Raw genomic sequence first — 22,180 nt, forward strand, 5'->3', positions numbered from 1 at the left:
TTGGAAGGCAAGACACAGAAGAGACACACGGGACCATAGCTGGACATCAACTGGTTATTTACAGCAGAATGACACTATATATATATATATATATATCAGCAGACAAGTTAAAGGAAATGAGGGGCCCGTTTGACAAATTTATGAAGGGAGCCAACAGTCACCGAAGCCAAGGTGCATAGGGGAACGTTAATTTTTTTTTTTCAATGTGTTATGCTTATTAGTAGGATAATAATTCTTAGATTAATAAATCGCTTAAAGAAAATTACTTATAAAGCAGCAGAAAAAACAACCATGCCGCCGGTGGGATCCGAACCCACGACCTCCGAATATCGCGTCCGGTGCTCTTACCAACTGAGCTACGGCGACGGCTGTCCAATCTGCTGCTCTCGTGGGTATTTATGTTTACTGGGTGTAAGCGAGCCTTGAGAGTGTTCACCAGCGCCACCCTCGACCATAGCGGCGGACGTAGGACGTCCTGTAATACCGCGAGCGTGACGTAGAACGTCATCTAACGGCGAGGGCGGAAACTGTGCGAGAGCCCTCTTATACTACCTTTTGGCATTAAGACTGCCAGAACCGAGACCCTCGTTAAGCTATCAGCAGACAAGTTAAAGGAAATGAGGGGCCCGTTTGACAAATTTATGAAGGGAGCCAACAGTCACCGAAGCCAAGGTGCATAGGGGAACGTTAATTTTTTTTTTTCAATGTGTTATGCTTATTAGTAGGATAATAATTCTTAGATTAATAAATCGCTTAAAGAAAATTACTTATAAAGCAGCAGAAAAAACAACCATGCCGCCGGTGGGATCCGAACCCACGACCTCCGAATATCGCGTCCGGTGCTCTTACCAACTGAGCTACGGCGACGGCTGTCCAATCTGCTGCTCTCGTGGGTATTTATGTTTACTGGGTGTAAGCGAACCTTGAGAGTGTTCACCAGCGCAAGGCTCGCTTACACCCAGTAAACATAAATACCCACGAGAGCAGCAGATTGGACAGCCGTCGCCGTAGCTCAGTTGGTAAGAGCACCGGACGCGATATTCGGAGGTCGTGGGTTCGGATCCCACCGGCGGCATGGTTGTTTTTTCTGCTGCTTTATAAGTAATTTTCTTTAAGCGATTTATTAATCTAAGAATTATTATCCTACTAATAAGCATAACACATTGAAAAAAAAAAATTAACGTTCCCCTATGCACCTTGGCTTCGGTGACTGTTGGCTCCCTTCATAAATTTGTCAAACGGGCCCCTCATTTCCTTTAACTTGTCTGCTGATAGCTTAACGAGGGTCTCGGTTCTGGCAGTCTTAATGCCAAAAGGTAGTATAAGAGGGCTCTCGCACAGTTTCCGCCCTCGCCGTTAGATGACGTTCTACGTCACGCTCGCGGTATTACAGGACGTCCTACGTCCGCCGCTATGGTCGAGGGTGGCGCTGGTGAACACTCTCAAGGTTCGCTTACACCCAGTAAACATAAATACCCACGAGAGCAGCAGATTGGACAGCCGTCGCCGTAGCTCAGTTGGTAAGAGCACCGGACGCGATATTCGGAGGTCGTGGGTTCGGATCCCACCGGCGGCATGGTTGTTTTTTCTGCTGCTTTATAAGTAATTTTCTTTAAGCGATTTATTAATCTAAGAATTATTATCCTACTAATAAGCATAACACATTGAAAAAAAAAAATTAACGTTCCCCTATGCACCTTGGCTTCGGTGACTGTTGGCTCCCTTCATAAATTTGTCAAACGGGCCCCTCATTTCCTTTAACTTGTCTGCTGATAGCTTAACGAGGGTCTCGGTTCTGGCAGTCTTAATGCCAAAAGGTAGTATAAGAGGGCTCTCGCACAGTTTCCGCCCTCGCCGTTAGATGACGTTCTACGTCACGCTCGCGGTATTACAGGACGTCCTACGTCCGCCGCTATGGTCGAGGGTGGCGCTGGTGAACACTCTCAAGGTTCGCTTACACCCAGTAAACATAAATACCCACGAGAGCAGCAGATTGGACAGCCGTCGCCGTAGCTCAGTTGGTAAGAGCACCGGACGCGATATTCGGAGGTCGTGGGTTCGGATCCCACCGGCGGCATGGTTGTTTTTTCTGCTGCTTTATAAGTAATTTTCTTTAAGCGATTTATTAATCTAAGAATTATTATCCTACTAATAAGCATAACACATTGAAAAAAAAAAATTAACGTTCCCCTATGCACCTTGGCTTCGGTGACTGTTGGCTCCCTTCATAAATATATATATATATATATATATATATATATATATATATATATATATATATATATATATATATATATATATATATATATATATATATATATATATAAGTGTCATTCATACACAGAGAGACGGAAACAATCCGTAAACCATGACATGAGTGGGGGCGTTATCGTATGTGTATTTCGCGGGAACATTCATCCAGGAAGGCGATTTCTTTCCTTGATAAGGCCAAAGAAGGAGTGCTCATGCACTTTTCGGCTTTCTTTTTTTTAATGTAGTAAGCCCCTACGATTTCTCTGCAAAGCTTCTTTCCTTTGTGTCACGTGTGTGTGGCGTTAAACTCAGGATCACTTGCTTTGCTTTTTTTTCACGTTTTACAGTGCTCTGCCAGGTGACCATGCTCCACACTGTCACCTGCAGCTAGCACTGTACGTCGGTTCTGTCTATTTGTGTATATCAGTGTCATTCTCCAGTGAAGAACCAGTTGACGTCCAGCTATTGTTTCGTGTGCCTCTTCAGTGTCTTGTCTTCAAACTTAGGCTATTGCCAAACTTAATAATAATAAAAAATTCGATTCTTTTGAAGTGTTGCGACTGCTTCTAAAGCGGCAAAGGACAGCTCCATCCAGTTTTGGTCATATGGTTAGAAATATCCGCTAAGGTGAAGTTGATTTTTAATAAGGAAGCAAACTACTCATTGGCACACATCCAAGCGCAGCCATAGAGCTACAAAGGAAAACTATAGAGATTCAAGAGAAAATTCGTAGTTAAAGAACAACTCGTCCAGATCCGGGGTTCGAACCCGGCACCACCGTTTCACCGGAGCAGTCCCTCTATCAACTGAGCTAACCGGGACGGTTATAGTATATGGGACGGCGAGAGCGAATTGATCAATAACTCCAAGTGGGTACATATTCAAATGTTTAGGGGAATCCCCCAAGCTGGAGTAAATTTGTAATAAGAGAGCAAATTACTCATTGGCACCCACCCAAGCACAACCATACGGCTAGAAAGGAGAAATTCCCATTGTAGCCTTACGGCTGCGCTTGGGTGGATGCCAATGAGCAATTAATAATAATAATAATTGGTTTTGGGGGAAAAGGAAATGGCGCAGTATCTGTCTCATATATCATTGGACACCTGAACCGCGCCGTAAGGGAAGGGATAAAGGAGGGAGTGAAATAAAAAAGGAAGAAGGAGGTGCCGTAGTGGAGGGCTCCGGAATAATTTCGACCACCTGGGGATCTTTAACGTGCACTGACATCGCACAGCACACGGGCGCCTTAGCGTTTTTCCTCCATAAAGACGCAGCCGCCGCGGTCGGGTTCGAGCCCGGCAACTCCGGATCAGTAGTCGAGCGCCCTAACCACTGAGCCACCGCGGGGGAATGAGCAATTTGCTAGATCTAGTTTTTGTTGTGGAGGACCCGGCCGTGCAGACAATCACCACCGGCCGGGCTGCCAGTGTTATGGACCTTAGGGACATAAACACTTGAGTGCAGTGGGGTCGTGCGGAGACCCAGGGGCGTGCCCCGACTTCCTCTCCAACAATAAAGTTTTTCTCTCTCTCTATCTTTTTTCGTTGTTAGTAGAATTTGATTGTAAAGATTGACGTTTCGCGGCTTTGAAAAATGTTCATTCGGCGGCAAGAGACGCGTTTATTGGTGAGAAATTTGAAGCTGAGCATGAGATACAATTTCATCCCCGCCACTACATTCAACCTCGTGACGGTGATTTGCAGGCAGCATCGTCTAGCCTCGCAGGGCAGTAAAAGAATAAAAAAAAGGATGTCTACATTATCAAAGTTAGCTCACGAAAGATGCGAATGGGGGTGATGCCTGTATTTCATTTTTTCTCCTTTCCCATCTTAAAAAAGCTACATTTTCAGAAAAAGTAGCCTCTGTGTCGTCATAATGCAGTAAGCAATATGCCAACTCCAATTTGTTATCGGTGGCTCTTGAAATCTCACCTCTCGCCTTCTGTGCGTATGTCTGTGTTGCCGCACCCATTGGGTCCCAGCTAACTTTAGCCAGGGTTTCAAAATATGCCGCGGCACTCTAAGACGAAGCGACCAAATCCATGTTGCAGGCTACTGTACCGAAAAATCACCCGATTTTTGTATTGTGCTTAATTTCGCAATTAGTCGATATTAATAAACAACTTTGTAAGCAACGAATATTGACGAAAAATCTCAATGAGAATATTACAGAGCGCCCCCCCCCCCAAAAAAAAAAAAAAACGTCCGAATGAACAGTTTCTAATTTTCCATCTATTTCCATTCCATTCCATGTATTTTCCATACATTTTCCATTTTCATGTGTGTATATATTAGCAAACAGTGGAAGGGAAATGAGGGCCTCGTTCGACAAACTTATGATGGAAGCCAACAGTCACCGAATCCAAGGTGCATAGGGGAATGTTTTTAGATAATAATAAAAACATTCCCCTATTCACCTTGGTTTCGGTGACTGTTGGCTTCCTTCATCAATATATATAGAGACAGTGTATATATATACACACACATTTGGCATGAGGTTCCCGAAAGGACAATTACCCAGACCGGCGACTGCAGTGGGAAGCCCCTATGTCCACGCAAAACGAACACTGTCTCTATACAATTACTAAAACCAGCAGGTCAACGATCCTAGACGTAAGGTCCGTCAGAACGTCACCACGTACCTACGATAGTGCGTTATCCTCCTTTTCTTTTTGTTCAACGAGAAACCCGCTGCATCAGGGTTCGGCCCGTGTCCTTTTTTTTTCTATTCTCGAGAGCTCGGCTGGCCGCCAATATCACTAGGATGCCGGACTAAAGACGGCACCTGACGGTTCAGACACACCATTTCTCTTCATTTTTTAAAATAAAATTGTTTCCTCTTCTTTCATTTATCTATATATTTATTTAGACCATACTGTTAGCCTCTTAGAAGCTGCTAAAGGAAAGGGAGAAGTAGAAGTGCAAAAATACACCACCGTACAAATATTGAATTATTTAGGTCATCTTCTGTACCACAGTCATACCGCGTGATCCACGGATAGCCTAAGACACGCTAAAATTAAAACAGCTCCGTTTTATTCCCCCCCCCCCCCCTTTTTTTTCCACTTATGCGAAAGCACGCCGCCAGGCCGCGCGTCCGGCGCATGAATCACCGTTAGCGAGCACAGCGGTCACCTCTTCTTCAGGACCGGTACGCAGGGCTGGCGCAGGAATGCGCGCGGCTCCCCCAAGACCACCGCGGGCGACGTGCAACGGGCCGGCGTCCAGCGCGTACCCGATACACGTAGGCGAGCGAGGATGAATCTGAGCCAGCGTCGCGTCCGCTCTCCGCCGCATACCTGAATGCCCCCCTTCTTCTCGCGGATGCGGTTACACAAGCCACTCCGCATAGCGGTACACGCTGCCTGCTGTGTGACCGCTCCCATATGCACGGACACTCCGATCGTTGTCCCGTCGTCGGCGCGCTGCCAAGACGCCGAGGCGATGTGTAACGGGGCGCTATAATAATAATAATCGCGGCTGCGCATTTATTTCTGCGGTAGCACATAATGGCGGTAGCTGGGGAATGCGACTTTTCCTTTATCGCTTGCTTCGCTGGCGTGGCTTTGCTCGCATAGGGGAAGTCATTTCGCTTGCTTCTTCATGGCCTTTAATATCTCCTTCATTTTGTCATCTGTTCGTTTACTATAGCTCAAGTAAATAGGCAACGGTGGCCTATTAATTACTGTATTGGGCGAGGTAATTTATTGTATTTGGGGGACGGGGCATGGGGAGGTGCTGCACGGCCAACGGGGACACTGCCAATGAGGACTGAAGGACGGGAGCTCGATTTTTTTTCTTTTATTCAAGGAGTCGCCATATGGCATAGGCTGGGTGTTCGCAGCCCCCGACTACATGTTTCCTGGCTACGTGCTTCAGTGTGAACCTGTCTACGCTTAACGCTACATCGCCGTCAAGAAAGTCTAGCCTGCTGCAGTGTTGCTCAGACATGAGATGCAATGTTTATAGATATAACTACCTATACACGTTGATGTGATGTCCAAAACCGACAACCTGTGTTCTGTCACAGTGTCGAAGTAGATATCAAGAAAATTAGGCGACATTTAAGCAGCTCCTTTAAGAGTACAATGCGACTGCGTTAATGGTTTAATATAAAGCGTTAATATAAAGCCCCGCTTTAGCCAAGCCACACGTTATACCCTGAGTGACCTAGGGGGAGTATGTTTGACTCAGAATCCAAGGGTGCTACAGGGTTCGATTCCCTTCAGCCTCCTAACTGAATTAAGGAGCCTGAGTTGGCACCTCCTCCCATATCGGCCACGTCACGTGACGTCGCACAGCCCTACGACCAATCATTGCCCGGCCGTGTCAGCTGTCGGCTTTTACCTGCCAGAGCAATGCCCGGGATTTGTCGCTCAGAATGCCGACACCGAATTTTCTGGAGAACGGGGCCTTTGACGATATCGCGTTATTGAAGGATAACGATATGGATATACAAAGGATAAGTATGGTGTAACGTGTATCACATATTAACAATAATAATAATTGATTTTTGGGGAAAGGAAATGGCGCAGTATCTGTCTCATATATCGTTGGACACTTGAAGCACGCCGTAAGGGAAGGGATAGAGGAGGGAGTGAAAGAAGAAAGAAAGAGGTGCCGTAGTGGAGGGCTCCGGAATAATTTCCACCACCTGGGGATCCTCAACGTGCGCTGACATCCCACAGCACACGGGCGCCTTAGCATTTTGTCTCTATAAAAACGCAGCCGCCGCGGTCGGGTTCGAACCCGCAAACTCACATATTCGTATCACATATTCGTACGGAAATGTGGGCAGCTACCGACTGGGCGCACAAATAGGAGCAGTTGGAGGTCGCTGGGAGATGACTAAGTTCTGCAGCAATACCGATAAAGACATCGCAATAAAGAGCTTCGTCCTGGGAACAAGTATAGGTCTGCATTTGTGCTTGAACGCTGCGCTGGCCTAAGGCGCACTTCGAGAGAATAGAGATTCAATGATTTATTGTGGCTCTGTCGCACATTGGGGTCACCATTGTATATACACCCATAGGGTGCCTCTTTTAAAGAATTCCCACTTTCCTTCAAAGCAGCAACAACGAAACTGGCGGCGACCGAGAGTAGCTGAAAGGGCACCGCCAGTTCTAAATCAGGAGTATCCCGGAATCGTACGCGCGGAGAGTCCCCCCTCTGCGGTGGCCCCCTAAAATGGGTCGATGCCCACAACCTGTCTTGCTGGGTGGCACGCCGAAAGCGAGAGAGCTCAATCGAAACCGCGCCCAGAGGGCCGCCTTTCTCAAAATCCCGTCGGAGGTGCAGCACAGGCGAACGAGAAACCACCGTTAGTTCGCAAGCGACCGGGGCGAGGAAAACAAAAAAAAAGTGCTAGGGTTTTAAAGGAACCCTGAAATCATTTCAATGGGCGTGTTCCAGTGCAACAGGTCTGTGCAGGTGGTCTTTGTGGGTGTTCGGACCCTGTAATTCAGAAATAATTTTTGAAAATCGCTGCTCGCAGTAGCTGGCAACCGATTAGGGAGACGCACGTCACCGCGCGTCCTCCTACCACGATGACGTCAGCGGGCAGTCGGGGCGAGCTTGAAGGATGGCTCTTCTGACCACAGACGTGATCGGGGTAGGGGACGCACGGTTAGGTGTTGCGAGCCACTGCGAGAGCAGCAATTTTTAAGTTATTTCTAAATTATAGGATCCACACACAGCTTTCAAATATTACTCGAATGCCCGCAAGCACCACCTCTACAGATCTGTTGCACTGGAATATGCCCATCGAAATGACTTCGGGTCCCTTTAATGTAGTTAAACCGAGTAGACGTGCCCAGGCACATGTTCGTACTTCGCCTCTCCTTTCTGGCATCTGCATGGGCACGCAACCGCGTTTCTTGCTCTCCATCTGCACACCCTCTCTCCACTCGGCGGCAGCTGGCGCGACAACCACCTCCCACTGGCTGCAGCTGGCGCGACGCTCCTCCGAGCTTACCCGAGTTACTCCGAGCCTTCATAAGAGATTCTTGGTTGGGTTTTACCCCATTAAATAGCTTGTTCGCACTGAAACTGAACACACGACGTACAGTTACAGAAGTCGTATACAGTCGTGAGCAATATGAGCGGGAACAGAGCTTAGCATTCGTTTATCGATGACTCCGAAATTATGTGTGACGAGCACTATTTTTTTTTTCATTTTCTAACTTGTTTTGTTTTTTGCCGTACAATACCAAAAAGTGAGTGTCAAATCTAGTCCAGAAATAGCCAGAAAATTCGCAATTTTGTAAAAAAAAAACATTGTTCTCCCCCATATGCTCCCGACGGTTACAATGTTTTAAGACATGCAAGCCTTCATTTTTTATTTGATCACTCGTAAAACCACAGGCGGAGCGATTCCCAACGTAATAATACGTCAACATGGTATGTGATTTAAAAGTTTATGATATGCAAGTACGCACCGATTTAGGAAGTATTAATGGGAGCACTTTATTACCATACTGGCAACGACTATCTCTCGGGTATGTATGAATGAGAAGCGCAATTCTTCTTTTCTTATTATCATCAACTTTCCCGTAGGTACATGACCCCATCTAATACCTGTTCAAGTTTAGACGAGAAAAATAAATCTCGTTATTACTGCAGACAATGTGTTCCCATTTTTACAGATCGCGTTTGTACGTACGTGCGTAACCTTCGATCCATGCCAGCCACGAAAAACCAACTGTATACATGCACCGTAATCAAACATCAGTGGCGTTAACCAAACATTATGACTCTTTATTACGCGGTTTCTCATTAGTCCCGTATTCTGCTACCAACCGTCCATGTCCAGCTTCTTGGACAGAAATTTTGAGTGTCTAATATTTTAAGCTACTGTTACGAAAATATTGAAGGCAATGGTTCATTCTTCCAATCCGTGGCAAAATCTTTCTTTTGAAGTTTTTTTTTCCATCGCTCACATCTAGCAGTTAAGTTTGCCATGAAAATCGATGGTGATCGTTTTCGACAATATCCAAAACGTTAAAGCAAAAAAAATGCAAGCCTGCTCACGGGAGATCTGCAGATACGTTGATTGTTAGAACGAAATTTTATAATATATAAAAAAATCTACGTTTCTAAATTCTTCCTCGTTTAAAAATGCTTCTGTCCAGAAATGTTGGGCTTGACCCAGTTTTGATACATCCATTTACTTTTGTTGTTATCTCATGGTTCTTCGTCCAGCGTGTCATCAATGTGCTGGGCAAAGGCCTTCAGGGAAGACAAAAAGAGTACCCAATAGCTGCGAGGCGAGAGAGTGAACTAGAATTTACTCCCTGTTTTGTAATTATGCCGTATCCGTGCGCCCTCGTAAACAGACACAAGTTGCGCCGCACTTAGGTGTACACCCGTGAGTGTCTGTCGAGCGCAAAACCGCCTCGGTATAATGCTACGTTTGAAGCTCAGCCGGCCGGCGCGGCTACCGATTAGAGGCGGCGCCCGGCTCCGACCGGTTTGTGCGAGTTCTGGCCACTTAGTAAACCTCACGCGTCTGTGTGTGTCTGAGCTTTCCCGTAGCCTGAGCCAGGTGTAGTGTGTGCACGACGCAGTTTGCTTGGACGGCTGCAGAACTGGTTATAACGTTGCAAAACGGAGATCGCCTTAAGTATGAGGTGGCCTATACCTGTGAGAAAACATATATAGGCTATCGGGGCGGAACCATTCAAACGTGACAAATATAAATCAGGAGAAAAAGATAAAAACACAGGGAATAGAAGGTGAAGAAAAATTTTGGCGGACGCTTAAGTCAACTTCAGGGTAGAATGCGATGGCGTTAGATTACACATTTGTCGCAGCTCCTGCTGCAACTTCTGTGTGTGTTTGCGTTAGCTTCTTTTGCAACTGTCGGTCCATAACGGCCATATTTAGACAACTAACTGCAGTAGCAAACATCCGCTATGTTGCAAAGGTGCCGACATTTGCATAAATCTCATTTTTTTCTGATTTTTTTATTTCAATTCGCAACGTAGGTTTTGCCTAGAACCTAGGTTGCCCACAACATGGTGGGCATGCTATGATGACGTAACAAGGTGACGTGACTTCTCTGGACCCATCATGGTGGCCCATCATGGCAGGTGTGATGACACACTCGACCAGTATTTCGGCTAGTCTCGACCAATCGTTGAATTTCGTGACACTGGACATCGACGTCGTTTTAACGTGACAACTCTAATGTCATCATTGTGCGATGTCAGTGCACGTTAAAGAACCCCAGGTGGTCGAAATTCCCGGAGCTCTTCACTACGGCGTTCCTCACAGCCTGTGTCGCTTCGGGACGTTAAGCGCCATAAAACCAAACCAAACCAAACATATTAAAAAAAAATTTGAAAAGCACACTGCACTTGAGCGCTAAGCCCCTTCAGGCAGCAATTATGTTGCACTGACATGAATATCTTTTTAATTTCTGGTTTTTGCAAGGAACATGCCCAGTATGTGCAGAAAAGAAATCCTACTCTTCGTAATGATTAGGTAATGCGCTTTCTGTCTGACCCTCAAATGTCCACATCACGACTATAGACTGCTTTCTGAGGTCAATGTCAGAAGCTATTATGCAAAAAAAAAGCTTATTTTAGGCCTTTCAAAGTTCCGACTCGTGCAAAGCTAGCGAACGAAAACACGTACACTCCGAAGTCACATGTGCACCGGCGCTTACACAAAAAGCGGAGGAGTGCATATTAACGGGAGCCCTATGCGTAACGGGAGCCCTATGCGTTCTTTTCGCACGGCTGACTTGAGATGGTTATACAGTGCTTGCCGCAGAGGATTCTAAATGTAAACTCCAGCCGTTCGCGGCACATTGGATCCTAGCACTAACCCACAGCGACACAAAACAAGTTACGTATACACGGAAGGGATTAATAGGTTAAGAGCCCGCTTTGCAAAAGGTTTGAGAAGAAGGGGGGTGGATGGTTTAGAACTGGTCACTTTTTTTCATTTGGATGACCGCTTATACAGCAGTGACTGCTCACGGCCGGGGCCCTGGAGTATGCCTGCGTCGTAGGAAGTCGTGCAACCAAGAGCTCCATTCAGTTTTTTAATTCTCTGCTCAATACAGCTATTTTAAAACAACAAAAGCAGTGAAAATCGCAGTCTAAGGAAGCTACCGACCGAAGGCAGTGGTCTGCATAACTCCAGCTTAGAAAATGCGGACAAACCATGGCCGCGTGGACCGGCCCGCCTGATCTAGGGACAAAGGTTGTTAGTTTGCGCGGCTGCTGCCACGTGTCTCATGATTTTTTTTTATGTTCGGTACATCCCCTTGATGTTCTATAGCCGTCAGGACTTCTGAATGCGAACGCGGGCCTCTATAGTCCCGCCAGTTTTGTAGCGATAGCTACATTACTGTAGCATTTCGAGCCTTCAGCGTGGCGGCGACACGTGACGGTGGCGCGCCGGCGAAACAGAGCTGCAACAGCTGTGCGCATGCGCCGTGTGAAGTGGGACGTAGATGAAGAAGGAACGCCCAGCGAAACGGAGCGGCGAAACACTGACTTTGCAATTCGACTGAGCAAGTTCCACTCGGCCAGCTGTAGCTACCGCGTCACTCTAGGTTTAACCAGAGCCTAAACCACCGCCATTTTTTCAGTCAGATTTTGCAGCCAGTAACAAGAGCTGGACGTCATCGCTCCCATACCCAACATTTCCGGACAAAAGCATTTTTCCGTATACACTCCGTATTGTCGGTAGTGCGGTCTACAGGATTTGTCTATAGAAAGTCTACAGACCGCAGCGGTGGCCTAGTGGTTTGAGCATCCGCCTCGCATGCGGGAGGTGCGGGGTTCGATCCCCAGTGCCGCCGGGCACCCACCGGTGATACAATGGGTACAAGCTTTCCCCTGCCTGGTGTTCGGCTTAGAAAGGGTGAAATGGTTGCTAAATGGGTCTTTGACCCCAACTTGAGTAGGAGAAAAATACCTTGTTCCATGGCGTTCTTTGGTCACAGATGCCCTTGCGCCATTAAAATTCATCATCATCAGAAAGTCTTCAAGATTAATTAACGGAACTCTGTGGACAGTCCATAGACTGTCTAATGAAATTTTTGTAATGGCAGGCCGCGACCAGGGGCCGTATTCGGGGACAATCCATTTCCTTTCCATTACATTTGGTACTCTGTCATTAGTCGCTACTAACATTGACACAGGGCATCACAGAAGACGTCACGCGCTGGCTGTGACAGAAACGCGCCCCTTGATGCCGTTTACTTGCATAAATGCGTTTCGACCAGCGCCAACGCCCACGAATGAAGCACGGGAACATGTTTCACGCCCCAGGCGGGCTTTATCGCCGCTAATCCAGTCTCGGCAATCAAATATGAATTCTTTTGTGCGACGAACTAACACAGCGAGTGGCTCAGCAGGACTGGATGCGGCGGCAAGACAGTGGCTATAGCGGCGGCGTCGCCACCACACGGCTGTGCCAATGATTGGCAGTTTGCTTTCCCACCTGTTGTTGCTTTGGTTACATTGACGTCACGGCCAAATGAAATGGATTGTTACAGAATAAGGCCGCAGATTTGCTTGTGAACAGTCGGCAGCACCCCGTAGTGGTTGGCTCTCTATATACATCTCTTGATTCCGTGCATCTGCGCCGCTCGCCACATACGTCTTTGTATCTTTCGTCGCAAGAGCCCGAATAGCCACCTTGGTAAAAGATTTAGTCTTCATCATTACGCTTTATTTATATGTCTAGAAAAGTAAGGAAAATAAAAGAGCACTTAGGTAAAAGAAATGGACCAGACAATATAATATCCCATTTCAATCGTCGCTTATGACTGAATATATGTTATGACTGCTGCGTCCAAGCACACAATCGCGAAGTACCCATCGTACTTTAAGCAAGCCTCTTTGAAACCACCTTTTAACTACAACACACTTCAAGATATCATTCGGCACCATTAAAGTACAAAAATATTGCACTTCGCGCAATATCTGCCCGGATTTTGGCTTAAAGAGTTAGAAGGGCAATGAAGAGAAAGGTAAAGAATGTTTCCTTTTAATGTGCTCTTTAAGATGCCCTAGGTTACTTGTTTTCATAGACATGCAGAAAATCGCAAAAGTACAGACAATGTACAATACATGAATCCACACAGTAACATCACGAAGCAAGCAGCACTACTCACAACGCGACAGGTCAGTGATATTAACAGGCAATTTTAGATAACGAGCCCTTCAGAGTGGACACCACCATGCAACGAAAATGGTAACGTCGTCAGCTATTTGAGGAGCCTGCAAAAATTCACAGTCCCGGCGCGGGACGTCATAAGGCCACTGCAGCCCCCCCCCCCCTTACACGCACACACAAACGCACTCTGCATAACCCCTTTCGCAACGCTAAGCAGCTACACATTCACACGCTAACTGTAGCGCACTTGGCCTCCGAGACACGCTGCGTCACTTTGACCGCCCTTTTAAGTCCGGCAGCGATCGCTAACATACACGGTAAAAACTAATACGTCCATATGAGAGTAAAAAAGGGAGTAATCTCTCCTCTAGCCTACTCCCTTTTATAGAAATGAACTGCGCTAGAGGACACCTTACTCCCCTCTGACTCCTTTCTGTTCTGAGTGTACCGCGTTCGCTAAGCAAATTTCCGTTAGCGTTCGTCAGGCTACAAAAGATGCTTTCAACTCTGAGAAATTTGGAGTTCAAGTTGGAACATTGTTGCCCCCGACTCCGAATCAAGCACGTGACCTCGGCGATGACCTCGACTGCTACGGGCTTGCTTCGCTTAATTTTCCGCGCGTAGCTTTTTGTATTCTCCCTCCTATCGCAATAAAAGTACACCAGCGGCAGAAATACAGAGGTTATCCTTGATATTCCGCTTTGCAACCCTCTGTTATCTTTGTTCCACTAAAATAATCTCACTTCCTGATGTCGCCGCAGAGTAACTGCGGAAGCGGCCAGAGACAACGAAACATTTCAACTGAGAACGCTTTCTGTGGAAAAAAAAAAAAGCGGCCCGTTTTTAGAAAATGATTATCCATCAACTTAAATGCCATCCTGTCTATAGCTCCAGAATCCCCTTAGATTGTTATGCACATTTACCTGCCAATCGAAAGAGTCTGGTTACCTGCACAATCCGTGCATGTTAGGTGCCGTAAATGACGGCACATTGAATTGCTACAAAGCGTAAACTGCGATACGAACTCACCGCCGGCTCGTTGCACGTAATGCTTAGCGCGACTGTATGCGTGTAATGTGAGATGTACCCAAGTCCCCTTCCAGCCAGTCTCGATTAAACAAGTCTTAAAGTGAAATGAAATGGGTGTTTATAACAAGAAACTAGTGTGTGAAACCTCATACGTATAAACATTTACCCTTCTGAATGGCGGCGTTATAGAGCACTGCGTTTTGACGGCGTCAATTTTACAAGACATGCACAGCGATACGAAGACAATAGCCGAGCGACATACGGCTCACACGTGACTCCACTTACAGTGAAAACGAAGTAGCCACTGAATAATGGCTGTTTGGATGATTAATCTGCCACTGTTTGGTTTTTAGTTGGCTGCGAGTTTACCGCTCACTTATATCACCCCAGTGCCGTATACGGCCGACCATCATTAATTCGAACTCAAAGGGGACAAAACAATCATTCGAAATATGCGGAGTTCGAATGAACGGGAGCCTCTTAATACACTCGATGCCTTACGGGAAGGAAGCATCAGTTCGAATTCGTCGATGTCGAATTAACGTGATCCCGCTATGTATACTATCGGGGACAAAAGTTTGCGGGACGCGAGTTGTTGGAAAAACGTTTATTGTGGCTCCACTTCGCTATCAAGTCACCTGATAGTGTATGAAGGTACTGAAGGCCTCAATGCTCCTTCCTGTGGTATAACAATATCAGGCGACTAGAGAGGTAGAGCTACAATAAACGTTTTTCCAACAACTCGCGTCCCGCAAACTTCTGTCCCCGACAGTACATATCTCCATTACAGCTGGCAATGGAGAATTTTTCCAATATAACGGACTACGGAATCGCAGGGGTGGCAGCCGTAAAGTGAGGTGTAGCGCCATAAAAAGCTACTAGCGAGCTACACTTAGGACTTGTGCTAGCTGCTATCTGTAGTGAGTGTGGTCGTATAGTTTCTCCACTGCTTCAGGAGCTCTCAGAAAGGCGGGAGTCAGTGCTATCACGGATTACATTGACGGCGAAAAAAAAAAGGGGGCGGGGAATGTGGATGTGGATTCGCGCGCATTTCCAAATGCGGTAAATCACATTTGAGCACTTATTAGCACTTGTAACGGTGCAATCAAGACATGCAAGCAAAGACATGAGCTCCAATTTTCGTCCCTTTCCCACCTCACAGCCAATAGTTCAAAACGCAACAAACGATATTGTGATCGTTATTTGGGACCCGAATTATCGTGCTCTCATAGCTTGAAATCAATGGACGACACATTATCAACCCTGGGTCTCGGGAGGAAATTACATGAAATAACCCTGATCAGCGCCTCGGCTAATAATGGATGCGAGGACTTCCAAAACGGGTCTGGTCGTGTATGGAGATTCGCTTTGCGCTCGTGCTGAAAGCAGTTCATGCTGGCAGTGCACACCGATCCACTTCCTGGCGTAGTACACCGCCAAGATTCGTAACCCCACCGGAAAGTAAGAAGACAAGTTGCAGGCAGCCAAAACTGCACGCTTTTTCCACGGTTTCTGCTAATTTGTGCGCGTCTAATGGGGACACTGAAAACAACCACACCCTATTTGGTTCTTAGCAAGATTATGTTGTTCGGATTTTTATGGCCCTGTTCAAGATCATTCGGCGTCAAGATATGCATTTATTGCTGAAATAGTTGCAACTGAAAGTGTATTAGTTTTCCAGCCAACGTTTTAAGGTGAAAACCTTACTAGCCCCATTGCGAGAAAGGCCAGCGACGTGTGTTTGTTAGTGTATGAGTGTGTGTGTACTCGCAGATGGCCCAGAAAATCCCAGCGATGACAAGGAAAACAGGGTGACGTCACCAAGCTACCGTAGGAAGCACACAGCAAGCCGAGAGGCGCAATTTCAGACAGTCATATTCATTCCGTTCATCTTATATACCCCCCTCCTCATCCCCGGCTGACCTCAATGTGCTGCCAGTTTTCCCGCCTATATTCGTACCAAAATTGTGACGCAACCGTTTGTCGTACAGCGTTCAGGGTGGTTTCACACGATTTCTCTTCGCTTATAGCTTACACGTGCTATGGTCAAATTGGGGGCTAGCTTGCGAAGGGGAGTCGAACCGACAACATATGCACCTATAATTGTATGCCTTCCCAGTCAGGCTTCACCTCTTCCATTAAGGAGCGGTTGAGGTGTCCATCGAGATGTGCTAGTCAAGTTGGAGGTTAGCTTGTCAAAGGGATTCGAACCGACAACGTATACACCTTCAAGTGTATACCTTGCCGGACTTCACCTCTTTCATTAAGGAGCAGTTCAGGTGCCCATCGAGATGTGCTAGTCAAGTTGGAGGCTAACTTGTCAAAGGTAATCGAACCGACAACGTATGCACCTTCAACTGCATGCCTTCCCAGGCTTCACCTCTTCCATTAAGGAGCGGTCGAAGTGTCCATCGAGATGTGCTAGTCAAGTTATAGGCTTACTTGTCAAAGGGTTTCGAACCAACAACGTATGTACCTTCAATTGTATGCCTTCCCGGGCTTCACCTCTTTTATTAAGAAGCAGTACAGGTGCCCATCGAGATGTGCTAGTCAAGTTGGAGGCTAACTTGTCAAAGGTACTCGAACCGACAACGTATGCACCTTCAATTGTATGCCTTCCCAGGCTTCACCTCTTCCCATTAAGGAGCGGTTCAGGTGTCCATCGAGATGTGCTAGTCAAGTTGGAGGCTTACTTGTCAAAAGTATTCGAACCGACAACGTATGCACCTTCAATTGTATGCCTTCCCAGGCTTCACCTCTTCCCATAAGGAGCGGTTGAGGTGTCCACCGAGATGTGCTAGTCAAGTTGGAGGCTTACTTGTCAAAAGTATTCGAACCGACAGCGTATGCACATTCAATTCTATGCCTTCCCAGGCTTCACCTCTTCCCATTAAGGAGCGGTTGAGGTGTCCAAAGAGATGTAAGACTGTTACTGCGCCATTTCCTCTCCTCAAAAACCAATCATTTTGTTTTATGCTGACGTCGACATTGTTACGGTCTCCGTGTTCTCTGAATGGAAGTGGATGGTCGTGTGGTATTGTCCAATGGTCCTGCCAAAAAAAAAACGTCCTTGACGTTAAGGGCAGTTTGCTTGTGAAAGTAGCGTTGTGGCGCCGACCCCCATAAATAATTCCTTTGCCTATTCTGACTCATAAACAAGCCGTTCTCAGTGAAGGCAACCAAGCTAGCGACAACAGCTCAAAAGTGGTCGTCAAATGTTGAAAATAAAACATGAAGTGATTCCCCACGTTGGGAATTTCAATATCGTAACGGTTGTTATGGTTCAATACAACTAGTTTTCCTCCTGTTCAATAAAGTGTAAAGCTGATGTTCATATTTCGATCCTGTGACGTATTTAAGAACTAAGCACTTGTTTTCCTTGACAAAGGTTATTCCACCTGATCTCACTTCCCATTACTTTAGTAATAATAACCTTGCTACGACATTCAGCTTTTGAAGCTTAATGTTACCGAATACAAAGTAATCAGGCAAGCACACGCGAAGCTCACTTTAGCTTGCACATCGTGCGCTGTGCTTTATTCGTTGAAAGTTATCACTTGCTCCAGTTCTGTTAAACTTGAATATGCTTGAATATGCTTAATGTGTTTGAACTGTCACATTATCTCGCTTTCTACAACTTTTGAGCCCCTGAGGAATGAATAGCTAAGCTCGACTGGTGTATCCTAAATATGCACTCATTTATTTAAAATTTAGAACACTCATAATGCACTCATTTATCAAAAAGAAAAATGTCATAATTGTGCTTGTGCAGCCATATCTGACTACTACGCATATTTAAGGAAATACAATATGTCGATAGCATCTTATGTAGCCATTTTTCACTGCATATAACTGCCCGTATCGGTCGCCGCTACAAATGTTACAATGAGCAACTAATCCTTTTTTTTCTGCCATTTTACTCTTGAGCTTCCTCAGGCTGGGACCGCATTTTTGCCTCTGTCGTGTCCGTTTCAGATCCAACTGCTTTACAACCCGCATTACGCGTTTTATTTTTAATTATTTCTAAATAAATGACCCAACGTTGCCGATTACATGCACAGTTGACTAGTTAGTTAAAATTAAGCGGAAATTGGAATTAAGCGAGTTCGAATATACGATAGTGCACTGCGTATATGTACATAACGTCTCTCCGGCATACCCTGCAGTAATTCGTTTGCGTTATCGTTACGCCTGATTTCTGCAACACCTCAATACCGGATAAGAAAAAAATGAATAAAGTTTACTTCATAGAAGGCGCGCTCAACACGGTCACATTAAATCACAGCATGGGAGTATATGTCACCCTATCAAATTTCTTCGGTACTTTCTTCCGTGATCATTGGTGTATAACTGACGAGTTACTAATGCAAACTGTCTCTATGTACGTGCATAAGCTGTAACTGAAAAATCTGTTCCATAAACAAAAACAACAAAACAAAATTGGGTAATTCAAACTCGAAGCAAAAACGCATACGCGAAACGGATGCGCAAAGCGGCGCAGTTCCCTCGTACGAGCTGCGCTGAATGCATGGAAATGTGTAAGAGGGCTCGAAATGCAGGTCGTAAGTCACGTCCGCAAAGCGTCGCTCTACATACGGAGACGGGGAGCAGCCGTGGGCGTTCAAAGCGACGACTGCTGAAGCGTCAAAGACCTTTGAACCCTCTGCAAGGGTTGATCGGTCGCGGACACACTTGAAAAAGCCACGCTTCCCCTCACCCATGACGCGATCGAACGGCGCGACGGGCAAGAAGAAAAAAAAGAATAAGAAGGGTTTTTGCGGAAGAGAGAAAAACGACAGGGAAAATCACTTCCCTTCGGAATAAATTGGGCCGTCAAAACAAACCGCCCCGGCATCCCGCCTACACGACCCGCCCACGGCGCGAACCCAGAAATTGGCAGCTGACGTCACCGCCGCCAGAGCCTCGCCGCGCCGCCATGTCTAAACAGATCAACAGGTAGGTCGTCCCCGCCAAGCGGCTGCCGCAAACTACTCAACCACATCGTTGCGGCGACGCGAAGAAACCCTCCCGAAGCGCTCGAGGTCACTCCACTTTTAACCTTCTACAAGTTTCAAACATCGAGCTTACCTCTTCTAGAGTTAAATAAACTCGGGAGTCTGTTTCGGGAGCCGAAACGTCATCGCCAGCGCAGCGACGTCGTCGGCGCGTAGCAGACGATATCCGGACATTCGTTCGAGAATGCTGCTGCGAACGCACAGACGAAGCCGTGCGCCGCTCGTAAGGCTAGGCCTAGCAAATCCAGCCGTCTGCGCCAAGAGAGCCGGGCTCGCGTGACGTTTCGGCGAGGGAGAGCGCATTTTTGACCCGCTCCGGGAGAGGAACAAAAATAGAGATCAAAAGACGGGATAAGCGCGCCCGACAGGAGAAGGCATTATAGTCCCCGACGATCGCCTTGACCCGACCGAAGCAGTCCCTCCTCGGCTTTAAAAAGAAAACTCGGTTTTGACACCCCGTCGACGAAGAAAAAACACGCGAACGAGCCTTCGGCGGAATGTCGCATGAATGAAGGAGGTTCCTGCGAAACGGAACCAGCGAGCTTCCGTTCGCTTCACACACGCACACACTACCTGGGTCGCACACCGGCTCGCTGCAGAAGACGTGGTGTGTTGCTCCTTCAGCTGGGGGGAAGAAGATATGTCTCGCTCCGTTGGCCGATGTGGTGCACTGGAAAGCCAGCCGCCGCGGCGAATCCCACAGGCACCGATCGTGCGGCTAGCGCGCACTACCACCGTCGCTGCGCAAACACGCGCACGTCCGAGAGCGGTGGGCGTGGAGAGACGAGTACACACTGAGGAGCCACGGGTCCGGTCCACAGCCGGGAACACCACCGAAACGACCGCGGTCCACGACTCCGAGATGGGGTGCTGCCACGGGCGGAACTTGCACGGCCGAGACGTGGCCGCTCATTGGCCGAGAAACCAGTTCCTACGGGTGTATTTTTTCCCCGTCCCAAAGCCGCGCTCATTGGCCCGTTACGCGAGCTTGCGTATTTGTTGCTTTCTTTATACCTTTGTTACCTGGCTTACCTGTGGCGGAGGCGGCGGTGGCGCCGTGACATGAATCGGCGAGTGCGCGGTCTCGCCCCGAGGCGGCGCCACCGCCGCAGCCGGCGCGGCAGCCGTGTCGTCTGCTACAGCAACCGAGCAGCCGGCCGGCCGGTCGTGTAGACGTGACCTGCCTCTGGCTGCTTCGGCGCAGGAAGAATACGCGAGTTTTCCAGACCACTTTCTTTCCCAAGATGTCGCCTTCGCTGCACGCACGCTAGCTGCTTGGGGAAGGAAGAAAGCCGAGCACATTTGAGCGGAGCGTGTCCCCGCACGCTAATTGCAGTTTTGCCTTTTTGGCTCTTCAAGTTCCGTTCTTACCGGAAGCTTCGAAGCCTCTCCGTTCGTGTGTGCGCACTCGGGACAAAGTGAGGGCGCTCGACTCGGTTTCTAAATGACGTCTGTCATGTGATAGAGCGCTCCGCTTACTCAAGATTCCAGTTAATGGGTCCTTGGAACAATGGCGGGCAATGCAGCGCAGTGCTGATTTTCTTTTCTTTTCCCCTCTACCATGTCACATAGGCGTGAAACTCTGGTGACAGTATCAATGACACCAAAGACTTTTGGAAACACTATAGCGAACAATGCCCATTTCCATGCAAGATCACGTGATCCTGACCTCGTGCACTGTATCCCTGCATCCATGGCTGCAGGACTTGTTGAGTAAAATGAATACAAAGAAAAAGGTAAAAAAGAAACTGACAGAGTGGTTATAAATCTGTAACCCGAGATTCAGCGAATGCTGTTACGTTATTTACATTTTATGACATGTTGAGGTAAAGAGTACGAGAGCGACTTCATATAACCGTATAGTTCTAGAGCGCTGTTTTTTTATTTTTCCCCACATACTCGTTTTTTGAGTACTTCTCCTTTCCAACGTGATTCTCAAGGCGCGGGCGCCACCCATAATCCTCCCCTCTGGCGGGGCGTTTCGCAGCAGCTGCCGCAGATGGACCACGCTGCAGTAGTCGATTCTCGCCTAACACTCCAACTTCTCTCCTCGGTAACCACTCTACGGATGGGTCCCGGGGTAACCACACCCCAGTTACGTATTCTTACGCTCTCACCACGTCCTCCTTCTTCCAGAATAACTGCCCTCAGGGTGGTTCCCGTGGCAGCCATCTTCTGCTTGCGCCTTGTGCTACAGCCGTACATTTCTTCTTCCACGGTAACCAGCCTCCGGTTAAGCTTTCCTAGGCTCTCGCTATATACCGTCCTCCTCCCAGAGTGACCATCACCCTCCTTCCAGAATAACTATCTTCTATGTGGTTCCTGTGCAACCAACCACCGGTTTTGTCTTCTTACTCTTTTACCACACCCTTCTCCGTCCACAAGCACCTTCCAGACGGTTCACGTGGCAACCCCCCTCCGGTTACGCCTTCATACGCTCCCGCCATACCCTCCTCCTTCCAGGTTAACTACCCTCCGGGTTCTGCCCTGTGCCAATAAGCCACCACCACCATCACCATTATCAGCCTGGCTATGCCCAATGCAGAATAAAAGCCTCTCCCATGTCTCTTAACCCTGTCCTGTGGAAGCCGCGACCACCTTATCTCCGCAAACCTATTAAAGGGACCTTGAAATGATTGCAATGGGCATATTCTAGTGCAACCGATCTCTAGAGGTGGTCGGTATTTTTGAGTATTCGAGTCAAATTTGAAAGCTCTCCGTGGACTCTGTAATTTAGAATTTTTT

General features: G+C 47.3%; 1 protein-coding gene across 2 annotated transcripts in view; it reads right to left on the reverse strand.

The window, feature by feature from the left end:
- Nucleotides 1-20,348, reverse strand: part of LOC144101493 (unconventional myosin-XV-like) — a 128,668-nt gene extending 108,320 nt beyond the window's left edge. The window contains exon 1 of one of the 2 annotated variants that reach the window (XM_077634672.1): nucleotides 20,009-20,348. The gene's annotated coding sequence lies outside the window, so the exon portion shown is untranslated. Of the gene's footprint in view, nucleotides 1-19,508; nucleotides 19,642-20,008 lie in introns of those variants that run through there. The other variant, XM_077634673.1, reaches the window with a different exon arrangement.
- Between the last annotated feature and the right edge of the window lie 1,832 nt (nucleotides 20,349-22,180).

The sequence above is a fragment of the Amblyomma americanum genome, chromosome 8, assembly GCF_052857255.1.
Source record: "Amblyomma americanum isolate KBUSLIRL-KWMA chromosome 8, ASM5285725v1, whole genome shotgun sequence".
Lineage (NCBI taxonomy): Eukaryota > Metazoa > Arthropoda > Arachnida > Ixodida > Ixodidae > Amblyomma > Amblyomma americanum.